Here is an 11,267-nt window from a genome sequence, read left to right on the forward strand (position 1 = left end):
CAATGCGTTTCTTTTTCATTTAATTGGTGCATTTATTATTTGACCCACTAAATACAACATGTTATTGATGTCCATCATATTCCTAAAATGTATTTAAAAAAAAACATGAGAAGAAATTATAGATGTAAAATATTTATACCATCTATTTTTAAAAAATAACTTATGAATGCTGAACTTTCTAATATATATTTAATCTAAAAACAATGACACATTAAAAGTGAATATATGTTTGACAAAAAAATATTTTTCACTGAAATAATCTCGTGCTAGATGCAACAAAGGATGAGTCCTTTTTTTATTATTAAAAAAATGTATATTTAATTTAGTTATATGTAAAAGTGTGAATAGTAGGAAAAAAATTTCATTAGATAAATAATAATTTGTTGAAACATAATTGCATGGATATTTGATGAAAAATTAGTAAATATTAAGGGAAAATGGAACATAAAATTTATGGATAATTTGAAATTCAATCAAATTTAAGTATTATAAATTAAATTAATCAATATAATAATTCAAAGAATTATTAAATAAAATAAATATCAAAACATAATCCACGTTTATTGAAATAAATTTAAGATTCAAACATAAAACTCTCAACAACCTATGCATCTAAAAAACAAATACATTATTTTAATTTTAATCATTATTAGTTTATTTTTATTATAAATGTGAGTAAATTTAAATTTATTTATTTTATTTTATATTTAGTACGGTGTTCACATTTAAATTTAATGTGTTGCGACCCTCTTCATGCGACCGTGGACAAAAGATTATTCTATGCTATACCTGGAGTACTTTTTTCCCATGATGTGGTCAAATATCAATCATTGGATCATCAACACATGTGTCAATTTCCATAAAATATAGGGGTTCCACGTGATCTAATGATATTAAAATAGGGGGAAAAACACTCTCAGTGTAGCATAGACTAACCAATAGACAGGTGCTTGAATGGTCCACGGACATGCGGAGAGTCCAATGTTAATGTTTGGTTCATATCATTGAATTTCTAGTAATAAGTTATTAAAAAATGATAGATAAAGAAATATTGAGTTTTGGTATGGTGTCGTGAGTACGTATTTATGTGACTATATCAGTTGGTAAAATGTTCATCTATTGGATGTACAAGAGTTACTTTAGCGATGTTCACGTAAGTGTTCGTATCATCGTATGAGATACTCACAATTTCAAAACTCAAAAAATATATAGACAATAAAATAATATTAATTTTATATGATTTTCGTGGATGAACCTTATGTCCAATTTCCAAATCACCCTTCCGATATCCTACCATTACAAAGCTCTGGCCAACATTTATTAGAGTTGGGCTTGTTTGTTTGTTTGTTTGTTTTTTTTTTTTCGGGTAACGCAAAGGGCCTTACTTACTTATTTATTAATTTATTTTATAAATCAATGTTTAAAATATGGATTCTTAGCGGTTCATTCTCATGTGTTCTTTTTGGGCAAATAAAAAAAGTCGTAAAGAAATCAAATTTTACGTTGAAATTTTTTTTAGTAGTTCATTTTCTTGGGGATTCGTTTCTTTAAAAAAAAATCAATCCAAAATCCAAAATATGTTTAATATACAGTCATGTAGGTAGAAAGTATCTTTACATCGACAACAAATTAATCGTAGAAAGAAAATGACAGTTCCCATGATTTACCATTCTCTATACTTCATCACTCAAGTTACAATATAAAAACTATGAAGTATAATATTAAAACAAGAGGCAGCTCTTCATTGCAGCTGAAAATTAAGGATCCAAGACTTGGTTCTTTGAATTTGCCACTCAGCCAGCAGTGGCTATATACGCTGGGGAAGTGGATACGTTTGATCTACGTCTTGCTTCGGATGAAGCGGGGACCGGTAATGAAGAGGCTGCTGACCGCCACCACGTCGATGGATAGGCGGATGAGTAGATTTCACCTTAACTTGATCTCTATGCAATGTCTCGGGGGCGCCATCGATTCTTTCCAAGGTCTCCACAATTACTTGCATTGATGGTCTGTTCTTCTGTTCATTCTCTAGACATTCTAGTGAAAGCTGAGCTATTTTGTAATGCAGATCTAGAGGGATATTTTCCTTCCAGCCGAGAGTCCATAACATTCTTCAACTTCCTCCTGTCAGTTAGATGTGGCTTGATCCATTCAACCAGCTTTTCTTTCCCGTTGGGACGATTTTCGTCGAGTGCTCGGTACCCTGTCAGCATCTCTGCTAAGACGACGCCGAAACCGTATACATCACTCTTGACATACAAGTGCCCTGCCACAGGAAAGTTGATCAAAGACAAGAAAAATTAAAATGCCACTAATATATGTAATGTAAGTATGTAACCACATTTTGGCACTCTTTACTCTGTCATATGCTTTATGGTGCAAGTGTAGTTATATTACCTGTGGCAACATATTCAGGGGCAGCATAGCCGTTGGTCCCCATCACCTGCGTCGTTATATGGGATTTACTTGCTGTTGGACCCATTTTCGCAAGGCCGAAATCCGATAACTTGGCGTGGTACGACTGAGATCGAGCACACAAACAATCAAACCAACATCACAAAGATCAGATGATCAATACATACCAAACACTTCTTGCAAGAAAATTAACCACAAGAACATTGGTTTGTCCATGTATTGATGTATAGCATAGCAATGAAAGCCAATCATAACTACATCTATGTTGAAAACATTAATGGAAAGACACTAATGTTCCAAAACAAGAGAGCTATACCACATCAAGTAATATGTTGGACGCCTTGAAGTCTCTGTAGATAACTTTTCTATCCGAAGCGTGCAAGAATGCAAGACCACGGGCCGCTCCGATCAATATCTTAAGCCGAACGTCCCACGGAAGTGGCTGAACAGCAGAACCCCCTAAACGGACCCAAGAATCTAATATAAATCAACAAAATTTTCGATACACAAATCAGTGTTCCACCTCCAATTCAGCAATCGACACACTTACTTCCGAACAGATGATTCTTCTAAGCTCCCTTTGGGCATGAATTCATAGACCAGCAAGAGCTCTACTCCCTCCCAACAGTATCCCAGCAGCTTCACCAGGTTGGGATGAGAAAGTCTTCCAAGAAAATTTATCTCCTGACTGAAGAATAATTCATATTCATTTACATTCAAATGATCAGAAACAAATCCCATAAATTATTAGTTGTTAATCTAGGACTAGGATTGGAAGAGACCTGCCATTCATGAAATCCTTGGAAGCCATCGGAATTCAACTTCTTGACAGCAACAACAGTTTTTTCCCCATTTGCTCCCACGAGCCATCCTTGTACACTTTGCCGAATCCACCTTCTCCCAGAAGCGTGTCGCTTCTGAAACTTCTGGTGGCGTTCTTTAGCTCTGAGAAAGAGAAGACTCTCAAGCTGGGGTGGGATAACATCTGCCCGGCGGCGAAAGCCGGGGAGGAGCCCGTGTCGTGATCGCCGCCGGAGAATACGCTGCTGCTGCTCCCAGAAACATTGGCGCTCTTGCTCCACGTAGAAGACACCGTTGTAGTCGCCACTGCATCACAATTCACATCGGATCATTTAATCCCAACACACAAAAAGACGTCATACAATAAATATACACGCGAAAACATATATGGGATTGATCGGAAATGGGTGTCGGATAACCTGAACTCCATTGGCTGCTGCCGGTGGTGGAGGGCTGGCCCTGGTTAGCGTAGCTGTTAACGGTGGCCGATCGACTGCCGCCACGGCTCAAGCAAATACCCATGTGCACGCCACGCTTTTACAGTCGAATCCCGTTGATTCAACTATATTCATGCACTGAAGAGATGAAATTTCTTGGATTTTGAAATGAAATGGAGGGTCTTGATCTCAAGTTTGTCCAAGCTTTAGATCAATGTGAAGACTTTAAAATTTAATCGATGGACTGAGGACACGGAGACGTTAAAGTCAAAGTCAAAGGGTGTGAACATAGAAATCATCAAGGCAGACTTGTTCTAAAATCTTGTGTAATTTTACATCATTTACATTCTAATAAAAAGTCACGTTTATTGCAATACACCAGTGTTCGTTGTTATAATAAAAATTAATATTTGTTCACAATGGCAATAGCAAATTGATAAGATTTGAGCTGACGCAGCGTTGCGGGTTCGATCATCGTGTGGATCATATTTTCTTTGAAATATTGTGGGATATGCTCTGGAGGTTGGCCATGTTGCTCTGTCCTTCAGTCTCTGCCGCGCTTTATTCACATCCCTCGATTTAACATTCACATGAGCCAATGAGCTTCTAACTCAAGTGGAATGGGGTCCTTTTCGGAGTCAATCATTTTATAATAAAAATTAATATTTTCTCGTAAATAAATTAAATAGAAAATTTGTTTCATAAAACTCATACGTAACATCGTGTAAATTAATAATATTCTAATTAATTTATAAATAAATTGTTATTTTAAAGAATGATTTTATATTGAACGAACACAAATTTTGATTAAGAAAATAATTGTGATTGATGTTTTATATCATATTTATTGAATTAAAATATAAATAAATTCATTACGCACATATATTTTTAAAAAAACAAGTAAAAGGATATTAATTTTTTTAATAAATAAAAAATACTTATTGTATTGACTAATCGAATAAAGTTAATCACATGATGTGAATACAATTTACTTACGTGTATAGTCGATGAGAAAATTTTTAATTTAAACATTTCAAGAAAAAAACATAAAAACTTACTAATATCTCCTAGTTATGTTCGTATAAGTAGATGTTTTTTTCTGAGAAAAGATATATCTAATATAATATTTCAAATACTCAATCCATAAATATTGGAAAAAAATACTTTTCAAAAAATAATGACTGTTTTTTTAAAAGTTACTAGCACTCTCTCACAATTCCAATTACCCCGAACTCGAACCCGAACCCGAACCCGAACTCGAACTCGAACTCGAAGTCGATAGTTAAAAAAAAACAAATAAACAAATGGTCGATCACATATATGCTATATATCAATACGGATATCTAATGCGCCAGACACTATTTTAAGGTCTACCAATATCAAACCAAATTGAATATGAAAAAACAATATTGATTAAAAGTAATTTATTTTATTTTTAATATTAAAGTAAACAGCATTGAAGATTACAGGGTAAATTGTGGGCTGTTCTAAACTACAAATATAATAATAATAATAATAATAATATTAAATAATATTAAAAAAATAATAAATATATAAATAAATAAATAAATAAACATTGAACTTAAGACCGCTAATCTAATCTCATTGATTTCCCAGCTGCCAACTTTGCAATTATGTTCGTATTGAAAACGAGTAGCTGCTAATTAAACAGCACCTCTTAATTAATTTAAATTTAAATTATTTAACACCAATCATTGATGCATTGAATTTTCTAAGTCAAAGCAAGGGCTTGAACGCAAACACACACACTTTGATTTTTAGATTAGATAGTTTCTCCCCTAGTTTATATTATACATGTTATTTTTAGCATGCGATGCATGTATAAAAAAATCAAAAAAATTATTTAAAATAAAAATTTATATTCAATATATTTTTCATATGAGACCATCTCATAAACAGCTTACTCTAAAAATGATTGACTGCAATATATGAATTAATTTATTATGATTACAAATGGTTTCTTTATGAAGTGAACAATAAAAGGCAAGCTATAACGACTTGTGTTTTTCATTTTACATCCAAAAGTCTCTGTATATATATAATATATGTTGGGTTTGCACACAATCAAAGTATCAGATTTAATTTATTACGCTGCATCACTTAATTTCAAATTGCAAAGTCAATACTAAAACAAATAATTGATTCAATTCTAATGTTAAAATATCCTTCACCTTATCAACTAATAACTGGTTTGAAAGTGAAATATAATAATTTATTTGGAGAATCGATAGAATTAAAAATTTATTTTCAAAAAATCATAATATCCCTCGGTTTTGAATCAAGTTTTCTTCGGTCAACTGAAAATATTCTTCACGGCAAAACAATAATTATATAATATTACAAGGACATTGAGTCATTGACAACTATACATGCATTTAGGTGTGTTTTGGAGAGCTTTTGCTTATAAAAAAAAATGATTTTTGTAAAAATTATTTTGAAGTTGGCAAGAAATTAAGATAGAAAATATTTGAAAATAGAAGTTTAAAACTAATATAAGCTAAGGTTTGAATGTTTGGAGAATAGTTGCTTTCAAGATTAAGTTTTTAGTTAAATGACAATCATACACTTACGTGACAATCATACACTTAAGCACCATTTGATTTGAATGATGATATAAATAATACATAGATAAGTAATATAATGTAATAAAAAAATAAATAAAAAATGATAGTTAAAATAATATTGAATTTGATTGATATATTATAGTTTATTTGATTGATTAAATTTTATATAAAAATATTAAATGACTATTTTTGTACTTTTAACAATAAATAAAATAAAAATTATAAAAAAATTATATTTTTTATAAGAGCTAATATAACAATTTAAATTCAATGATTTGAAAGATATATTATAAATAGTTAATGATTTGATTGATTTAAAATAAAATAATTAATATATAAATAAATAATATGATTAAAAAAACATGAGATGAGTTATATAATATATTGGTGATATAATGTACAAAACAGTGCCTTAAACTATATAAAATTGATCTATTTTACTTATTTAAATTTTCTACTCACACCATAAAAAAATTTATTTATCTTTATATAATTATTATTATATAATGAATTTTGTATCAAAAATATTTTTTTTTATAACATGAATGCTAGAAAAAATATATAAAATTCATAAAAATAAAATATAATAAATGACAAAAACTTGTATAAATGCACAAGATATATAAAAAAAATGTATGAAAATGTTATACATTTTTCAAAAAAATCAAGTGCTTGTAATAAGATATGATTGAAAATTTATAAATTATATCAGAAACTATTAAAACTTATATATAAAATAAATAAAAAATCCAGGGTAATTACGTAATATCATACTTGTAATTTTATTTTCTTAAAAAAAATAAAAACAAAAACAAAAAAAATATTAAATTTGTGCTTTTTGCTTTTTGACTATAAGTTATAAAAAACAATTGACATTCACTATACCATTAAAAATACTTCCATAGCAGATAATATTGTTGTAAAAAAAAATACTTCCATGCAAGATTAGACGATTTCAGAAGAACATTGCATTTCATTTATGATTATTTTATGATGAAGATATGAATGTCCACGGTTTAAGTAGGTCCAATTAAACAGTAAATAATTAAATTTTCCACGACCCAAAAATGTTACACACATTGATCTCCAGAAGTTGAGAACGAATTTCCTCGGGAGAAATTTCATTTAACTTTCATTTTCATTTATGAGAACATGATCATATGGTGTCCCATCTGTCTAATTAAACAGTATTTATTTAATAACATAACCCCCCAAAATGTTTCCAACATGCGACCTCAGAAGCACTTATCATTTCCATTCATGATTATGGCATTGGTTTAATGAAGTCCAATTAACAACAGTAATTAATTATTATCACATACCCCCAAAACGTTCCCTAACAGTGATGTTCTTCTTCCTAACGTAACATATATATTCTGAATAGTTGGCGCAACTATATGAAAAAAAAGGCAACCAAGTCCTCAGCAACATAGTTCTAAATTATTTATTCCATAAATAACCACGTAACTACGCACTGCGAGCGCACACACAATTCTGGGCACAGCGGTAAAATCATATAAAATATATATGTAGATAGTTTTTTTTTTATGGTACTCCGCAAAACTACATGCACACTCCATGTCCCATTATATACAAATCAACTTCATCTATGTGTTAATCGCTCACGTCTTATTACCGATACAATCACCAGACTAAGAAGTAGCTGTGCCAGGTGGGACAGGCACATCCCGCACCGCACCTGCAGAAGGCCTTACCCGTCCCGGCCTCCGCCGTGGAGACTGCCTTTTGGAGCATGTGCAAAGGGATTGCCACTGCAGTGTTCCCCGCACGAGCACTGCATTGTGTTCCATATTACTAGGATCTCCCTCCGCGCGAGCACCTGCACGCGCGCATGCATCCACCCATTTATTCATGATATCAATCGAGAACAATAACAGTGCGGGAAGCATGTTACGTACATACCGGCAATTGATGCCGCCAAGGGCACGGCGAAGGGAGGAGGAACAACCCGCATCTGTCGTCGGCACGCTGCGCTTCTTCCTCTGACGTTTCCGCCATCTTAATCTTCCCAATTATTATTATTATTATTATAATTTGCTTAAATTGCCATTTTCTTGTAACCACGTTAACTATATATATGGCGATGGTGGTGGTCTCAAGCGTGGACGTTTGCGCTACTTCGGTGGCCAACAATATTACACTTGTCGCGTGCATGAATGTCTCGTGTCCTCATTTTTCTCACTATTCACCACGTACAAACTATTTTATCTACGCGTCTTACAAAACCTAATCATGACCATACTATTATATTAAAATAAATTTTTTAACAATTTCAAGCACGCACGTCAAATTTCGTAATATATCATAATCGACATGCGTTCACGAGCTCCAACTTTATTGTGTGTCCGTTTCATCCACACAATATAAAATCCTCCAATCAACTTTTTAACAAATCGTCATGCATAATATACCCAATTTGTTATCAACTCAAACGTTGTATCAAAATTTCCAGCTACAAGCAAATCATCCCGTGAAATGCTATGCTGAACTTGTCATCCTCCGAGATTGAAGATCAGCAGCTCCAAACAAACTAGACATATGGAAAAACAAACACTCTCCCATAACAAAGCCCCCTAGCCAAAACCTTTCAAATAACACACACCTCAACATCAATTCAAAGTGAGCTTCCACAAAAAGGATATGGTGATGGAGGGATAAGCCTTCTGCTTACCCATTCGACACTAAACTAAATCTCTTGAGAATGCAAATAAATCGATGAATGACGAATACAAGTAACTCTAGCTGCAAAATGCAGATGAATGGGCAATGCAAGCCCAACCCTATCATCATATTTGAGGTCCTATATAAACGGCAGTGTCATTACAACAGATATTATCAATGAAGACTGAAATACATAATGTTTCTACAAAAGTTGAAATCTGTGTGTCAGCGCGCGGTTGTTTTCACATACTATCCACCAACACAATACCAAAATCCGGAACTATATGTAATCTACTACTTGGTAATATCAGAGCAGGCCCTGTTGTTTGGGTAAATCATTAAAAGCATTTGCTATATTTCTCACAAGTGGCATCAGGCAAAAGTGAATTCATCCACATCAACAAAAGTCCACCGTTGAATCTCTATCAATCAGAAACATCTTCATATCAGGGCTAATATATTGCTAAATAACAGACCAGCAAAATAAAATAGAATAGCAAGAACTCAGTGTGGTACCAAAATTGTAGACTCGTAGCCAGTCTGATAGCGATATGGTGGTGTCTTTCAAGCCTGATAAGGAAATGATTTGATTATAATCGGCTAGCCAACAAGGTTAGACCTTAGATCTCAATAACAATTAAGAAAAAAACCCAAGAAATCTAACATAGTTTCCCATAATATTAGATCAAAATCTGAAGATAGGCATAACATACAACAACCAAATGCTGAAAAAATACCAAACACTTGGATGTCCATTCACAAATATGTTTTGTTCCACAAACAAGTACATATCTCCATCACAATGAAAGACACGTTTAGGCGAGAGAATCAACATGCCTTGCTTATCAAAAACATATAAGTTTCTGCCAACATCTTTCAGGATTGCGGGTAAAGTAGCATAAAAGACAATGTTTTTCTCTAACTTCAACATTCAATTTTACTAAGAAATTTGTTCCGCAGAAGATGAACCACATGAAAAATGAAAAGCATATACTATTGCGCAGAGGAAAACTCAGCATTATGTTTTCAGTTCATCATCAAAAAAGCAATAACATGTAGGTATATTAATTGTTTTGATGAAACTACTGGCTATCAATTTAATTCACACCTTGATAGCGAAAGCTCCAGTAGTGGAGTACCAAGTCCCCAAGACCCCACAGAAAAACACCCGAGATAATTAGGCCCCAATTCAGCACTAGCTTGTCTCCAGCTCATGTCTTCACTTTGAATGCCAGATAAAGTAACAGAGCCGGAGCAAAACGAACCCAAGAAGCACAGCAGGTGCTGCAGCCTTGCCCACCAAAGTCAAAAAATCAGCAAAATTTGGAACAAATAATGCAACCAAACTTACAACCAGTACAGAGCATCCATCTCATCCACAAGCAGTAAATTCCCCGACCAAGAACCTTCTATTCCCTCAAACACTTCATACCCTGGGTGCATCATCAACGGGAATGAAAAGAACAAATTTATGCAAGAGGCCCTAGCTGAATCCAAAGTGCCTCAACAATCCTTATCCAAATGTTGCGCCGTGATTATGTCCTTAGTGATTCCGCACCAAATGCAAAGTAACCCATCGTTCCAAATGCCCCATACATTACAGCAATGAAGAGCATGGCCAGTCCCAAAATCTTGCCAAACTTGGACCTGTCCTTCATCTCCGACTCCAAAGGCAATGCCATTCCAATCCCCTCAAACGAATACACCGCCACTCCCAATCCATAAAAGAAGGTGGAAAGAGTTCCAAACGCCTCAACCGCTGGCATCTGCTTCATGAATATCTGGAAATCCTCAGCAATCACAACCCCCATAGCCCCCAAGTCCACAATATCCGCGAAGATGCTGAGCGGCGCCAAAAGGGTCAGAGATGCAATCGAATTCAACCCCAACTGAAATGGAAAACAAGTCCAAAATAAATGCTCTTGGCGCTCACTCCCCAGATCTTAGGCGCAACCAATGAGGAGGAGGAATTGAAAAGATTGCCGAGAGTGTTGGAAATGAAAATGAGATAGCCAACACAAAAGCCAGCTTGGGACAGAACGATCATGGAATCAACGGCAAATCTGCCAATAGAACCAGAAACAGCGAAACCCAGATCGCCAAAAGAAGCAATCGGATAGGGGGAATCCCCAAGCTTGTGACGGGTCCTGATTAGGAGCATCATCCCATGGTAGGTGAGAGCGGCGACCACAAGAATCATGAGGAGACTAGTGAGCCAACCGGTGCGCATGAAGGTGTAAGGGAGGCCAAGAACTCCGGCCCCGACGATGGCTATAAAGACATTTGCGAAGGTTTTGAGCTGAGAAGACAAAGCCTGGGGCTTGTGGGCGAAAGAAAACAAGAGAGG

At 34.2% G+C, this 11,267-nt stretch overlaps 2 pseudogenes; both read right to left on the reverse strand.

The window, feature by feature from the left end:
* Nucleotides 1–1,566: 1,566 nt before the first annotated feature.
* LOC140884876 (probable serine/threonine-protein kinase PIX13) lies at nucleotides 1,567–3,751 on the reverse strand (annotated as a pseudogene).
* A 6,271-nt stretch (nucleotides 3,752–10,022) lies between these two features.
* Nucleotides 10,023–11,264, reverse strand: LOC140874014 (amino acid transporter AVT3B-like; annotated as a pseudogene).
* Between the last annotated feature and the right edge of the window lie 3 nt (nucleotides 11,265–11,267).

This window comes from Henckelia pumila, chromosome 1 (genome assembly GCF_033568475.1).
Source record: "Henckelia pumila isolate YLH828 chromosome 1, ASM3356847v2, whole genome shotgun sequence".
Taxonomy (NCBI): domain Eukaryota; kingdom Viridiplantae; phylum Streptophyta; class Magnoliopsida; order Lamiales; family Gesneriaceae; genus Henckelia; species Henckelia pumila.